The sequence below is a fragment of the Mixophyes fleayi genome, chromosome 6 (assembly GCF_038048845.1).
Source record: "Mixophyes fleayi isolate aMixFle1 chromosome 6, aMixFle1.hap1, whole genome shotgun sequence".
NCBI classification, from domain to species: Eukaryota; Metazoa; Chordata; class Amphibia; order Anura; family Limnodynastidae; genus Mixophyes; species Mixophyes fleayi.
This window is the reverse complement of record NC_134407.1, coordinates 21,638,320-21,644,319: the sequence shown is the minus strand read 5'-3', so window position 1 is coordinate 21,644,319 and position 6,000 is coordinate 21,638,320.

The following is a 6,000-nucleotide window of genomic DNA, read 5'->3' as shown; positions in this document are numbered from 1 at the left end:
AGTTCTTCATGCTCATCAGCTGCCCAGAGGCAGGAACTAGCAGTGCCTGTGATTACTGTTACTAATTAGCAGCTGCCTGAATACAGGCACTAGCACAGTACCAGTAATCACCAATATGATCATGTACACTGCAACCAGATTCAGCTTTAAACAGCCTCAATCAGTTGTATATACCTCCACAATGGATAAGTATATGCTCTGCCCTTGTGGGATGTTGATGAAAATACTAAAACAACAGACTCCCATTCCATTGCCAATGTAGGAGTGGTGCATATGAAAACAAGAAAAAAAAAAAAAAAATTCTGCACAACTCAGTATTTCGTAGTCCATGGCAAATATTAGATTTTGCCCACTCCAGACACAGAGGGGCCGATTAAAGTTGATATTTTTTCTAAATATGCTGTCTTTATAGCTTAGGGGGATATTCGATTAGATGTGAAGGGCCAGTGGAACGTCCGAGAGACTGCGCGGCGTTGATTTGACAAATCTCAGCTCATTTTTCGTTGCACCGATGAAAAAGAGGATTTTTGTACTTACGTAAAATCTCTTTCTCCGAGTCCCTCTGGGGGACACTGCTACAATGGGGTTGTCTGAGGGTGCTTGGCATTGGCACTTTAAAATAATTAAGAACTAAACTTGCTGCTGACTCCTCCCCTCTGCAAACCCACCTACTTCAGTAATACTAAAGTCCCAAGAAAATGAGCACAACAATGTAACCTAACAAACCAACAGCAAAAGGGAGGGAACGCAGTGTCCCCTAGATGGACTCCGAGAGATTTAACGCAAGTACAAAAATGCTCTTTTCTCCATCATTCATTCTGGGGGACACTGCTACAATGGGGACCTTCTAAAGTAGCCCCCTAAGGATGGGAATGACCTTGTCTACTGGCAAAAACAGTTAAACTTGTAAAATCGAGTAAAAGTATGAACAGAGGACCAGGTAGCTGCCCTACACAGTTGATCCGCAGAAGCGCCATGACGAGCAGCCCAGGACGCCCCCACCACACGTGTAGAACGCGTCGTGAGAACTCTAGGCACAGGACGATTCACTCATATAGGCATGTCTAGTCACAGATTAAATCCAGCGAGCAATAGTTTGTTTGGTAGCTGGCCATCTTTTAGAAGAATCGTAAAGCACGAAGAGAGAATCAGTTCTTCGACAAGTGGAAGCCCTTTCCACATATATCTTTAAAGCTTTAACTACATCCAGACAAGTAGATGGAGTAGAAGAAGAATGTCCCGAAGAGGACATTTCTTCACAAAAGGCCACTATGTCTTGGTTTATATGGAAACTTGAAACCACTTTAGGCAAAAAGGAAGGAACGGTCCTGAGGACAGCTGTCTTCATGAAAAACTAAGTAAGGATCCCTACAGGTCAAGGCTCCTAATTCCGATACTCTTAGTAGAAGCAATGGCTAAAAGGAAGACCACCTTCCATGTCATAAATCTGATGTCAGCCGATTGTAGAGGTTCAAATGGAGGACGCTGAAGAACATCAAGGACTAGATTTAAGTACCACGGAACCAACGGAGGGACATGGGGTGGCTGAATATGCAGCACTCCCTGAAGAAAGGTATGAACCTCAGGTAGAGACCAAACATCGTTGTAAAAAAATAGGGCTGAGACTTGCACCTTTAAAGAATTTAACCTAAGACCCGTTTCTAGACCATCCTGGAGAAAAGCTAGAAACCGGGCCAGGCTGAAAAATGCAGGGTCACAACACTTCTTTTCACACCATTGTACGTAAATTTTCCACACCCTATGATATATCTTAGCAGACACTGGCTTACAAGCTTTCTTTAGGGTATCCACTACTCTCGATGAGAAACCTTCAGCTCTAAAGACTGGCCTCAATAGCAATGCCATTAAAGCCAACAAAGTTAATTCCCGATAATGAAAAGGTCCTTGAATGAAGAGATCAGATCTGAGGGGAAGAGCCCAACCTCTTCCTACTGCCATACGCAATATGTCTGCAAACCAAACTCACCTTGGCCAATTTGGCGCCACTAGAATTACTGGATGACATCCTATTCTGACTCTTTGTAGTACTCGATGAATCATAGGGATTGGGGAAAATCGATATCCCAGCCTGAAATCCCACTTCATTGACATCACATCCACTGCTGCCACCAGAGGTTCCCTGGTTCTCACGCAAAACTTTGGTACCTGATGGTTGTATCTGGATGCCATTAAATCCAGATCTGGAAGGCCCCATCTTTGAACCAGTTGCTGAAAAACCTGCAAATGTAGAGACCATTCTACCGGAAGAATTGCATGTCTGCTTAAATAATCCGCCTGTTTTCCACTCCTGGAATGAAGATCGCGGATATCGCTGGAATCCAGGTCTTTGCCCAAGACAGGATCTGTTCCGCTACCTGCATTGCTCCTGCACTTTTTGTTCCTCCCTGACGATTTACATACGCCACTGCAGTGGCATTGTCTGACTGCAGACGATCTGACTTTCCTTGAAGAAAGGATTGCGCTCCTTGGAGGCTAGCAACATGGCTCATAATTCTAGAATATTGATCGGCAAAAGAGTCTCTCTGATGGACCAGAGTCCCTGCAGCCGAAGATGGAGGACCACTGCTCCCCAACCTTGCACCCGTAGTTACTACTATCCATTCCAATAGAGCAAAGGTCTTGCCTACTCGCAGATGGTCCTGAATGAGCCACCAACCCAGAGAATCGCGAGACTTCCTGGAGAGGTGAATCATTTGAGACTCCAAATGCTTGGGAGACCCCGACCACTGATTCAAAAGATCCCACTGGAAGGCCTGTGAATGGAATTGATTGTAGGGAAGTGTCTCGAATGCCGATACCATCAATCCTAGAACCCGCATCCCCAAATTCAATGAAGGGCATGGATGATTCCAAAGCAGGCAGACAGAGTTTTGAAGGGTCGTGCCCATCAAAAGTCCTAAAAAAAAAAACTAAGGGCGTGCACCGGCCACTTTTAGTGTTTTGGGTTCTGATTTGTTTTGCCAAAACATCCGACGAAAGGTTTTGGTTCTGATTTTTAAAAAAGCATAAAAAGTGCTAAAAACCAGTTTTTTTTTTCTTCACTCCTACATTCAATAACAATCATTTCCACTAATTTCCAGTCTATTCTGAACACCTCACAATATTGTTTTTAGGCCAAAAGGTTGCACCGACATAGCTTGAGCACATAATGCCAAAAAAAGAGGTACAAGATGGAATTGTTCTGGGCCCTCCCTCCCACCCCTCGCGAGATTCGACGCGAGACTTGGACGACAGAGCCTCATTTTCAATTTTTTTGCCCGCCGGAAATATCCGAACAGTGCTCGGATCCCGTTCGGATCCGCACTGTTCGGGTGGGCTCGGATTAGCGGAATCAGAGCCCGCTCATCTCTAAAAAAAAAAAAAAAAAAAACACCATCCTTTGTGATGGCTGTAGAAAAGACTTTGGATAACTGATCATCCAGCCGTGCCACTCCAGTAAATTCAGGGTGAGGACCAGATGTTGATAGGATCACCTCTGAGGGAGCATTGATGAGTAAATCGTCCAGGTATGAAATTACATTTACTCCCTGTACACGCAAACCGGCCGCCATCACGGCCATAATCTTCGTGAACACTCTGGGAGCAGTGGAAAGACCGAAGGGAAGAGCCTGAAATTGAAAATGAGAATTCCCTTCGATGAAACGGAGGGATTGATGTCCTTCCCAATTCGGAACATGTAAATATGCGTCCCGAATGTCTATAGATGCTAGAAACGCCAAGGGTTCCAACCTGTTGAGCACCGAGCGAATTGACTCCATATGAAATTTGGTTACTCGAAGATGAGTATTGAGACTTTTAAGGTTCAAGATCGGTCTAAATGATCTGTCTTGGCACCAAAAACAGGTTTGAGTAAAACCCTTTTCCCTTCTATTCTTCCAGAACTATGCAAATGACCCCGACGGAAAGAGAAGCGACTGATTGAAGCATCAACTTTCTCTTGAGCCAACCGCGAGGTAATTGAGTTTGGAAAATTTTTTGGAGGAGTAGGACCTATAATGTCCCAAAAATAACCTCTGGATATTATTCCCAATTTCCCAACATGCTTGGTGGAGGCCATCCACTGGTCCCTGAACAATCGAAGGCGACCCCCCACCCCTGCAGCCACTAGGAGAGGGGGAATTCCTTCATGCGGAAGACTTGTCTGAGGATTTGGAAGATGGACGCCTTTTAGAATAGGAGCCTCTTCCTTTCTAAGATTGTCCCGTTAGCGAGACTGAATTCCCATGAAAGGAACCAAAACGTGAAATCCTGGGTTTGGATGCATTAACCGGCAGAAAAGGGCTTTTACCTCCGGTAGTCTGACTGATCATATTATCCAATTCAGGACCGAAGAGAACGGACCCTGAAAATGGTAGAGCCTTTAAAGATCTTTTAGACTCCAGGTAGGCATTTCACGAAACAAAGCCAAAGCAGAAGCAGACAGAGGAAGAAATGGAAGCCGAATTTTGGGCTGCCTCATAGAGATAACCAGAAGCTTCCTTAAGGTGAAGAGCCAAGGTGAGCAACTCTGATTCTTGTAAACCAGAAGCTAATTGGTCAGCCCAAGACTCCATAGCTCTCACCACCCAGGCGGATGCGAACAAAGGCCTGAAGGATGTGCCAGCCGCCAGGAAAATGTTTCTTAGAAACCCTTCTAACCTACGATCTGTAGGATCCTGAAGGACAGCTGTGCCAGCAACCTGCAGAGTAGTGCAACGGGCTAGAGTATCAACGTTGGGTAGTTGTTCTCAATGAGATGGCTCCTGTTCTTGTAGAGGATAAAGCATAGAATACCTGCGAGGCACGGTAAATTTCTAATCTGGTTGTTTCCATGCTGATTCAGCAATTTCTGTAAGCTCAGCTGAAGACGGAAAACAAATAGTCTTAGGTCTATTTCGTTTAAACAACCCCTGGAAAGGAAGGGTCTGTTCCTTTTCCATTCAGTCAAGGGTCTGACGAACCGCTAAAACTAAATCCTGAATCGCCTGGTTTCTGGAATTATCTTCCAAGTAACCTAAATGTACAGAATCTGAACCTTCCCCTACTTTGCCTTCCTCACCAGATGAGCCCTCTGATTCAGACAGCAACAAGGGATGAGAAAGACGAACACCTTTTGCCTTAGGGTTTAAATGTGAGGGAGAATCTAAGAAACTGGTCTAAACGCTTCACCAGAGCAAATGACCAAGCAGGTTCAGGTTGAGAAATCCGAGATGGAGAGGGCTGAAATTGAGATAAATCGCGCCCTGAACCATCCACGGCATTAATACCGTCTTCAGGAGTAGCCAGAACAGAGTTTACATTTACTGAAGCAGAGCTAGATTCTGATTGTTTATTGATAATTTGGGCAAGTAAAGAAACAGACTGTGCCAAAGAAGCAACCCACCACAGCAGAAGGGCCACCCGGGTACTGAATGTGTTGGACTCCCGCTTCACACTGCGCACAAAGAGCCTCCTGGTCCAACTGTCCCTCTGGCAATTAAGTCGAACATTTAGTGCAGGTAAAATATTTAACACGGGCACTCTTTCCCTTATCCGACATTGTAACACACAATCCTTCCAAAGGGGATATTATTCTTTTTCTAAAACAATATCACCTAAACACACATACTTTTTTCTTTTTTTAAATAAAAACGGAGCACTGCTCCATTAGCAAATATGAGGAAAAAAATGTTACAAACATTCATCCCCACCTACACTAACAAGAAACTAAGAAAATAAAAGCTTCTATTACAATAACTAATGCTAAGCAGTACCAAACACAGCCCAACTCCTTGGGCACTTAAACATAACTGAAGTAGGTGGGTCTGCAGAGGGGAGGAGTCAGCAGCAAATTTAGTTCTTAACTATTTAAGTGCCAACTCCAAGCGCCCTCAGACAACCCCATTGTAGCAGTGTCCCCCAGAATGGATGATTGAGAAGAGAAGTTTTCTACTGTAACTGCCGATGTCCGCACACCACGGCACTGGCAACTGAATTTCAGCCTTACTCAGTTATTGTAGA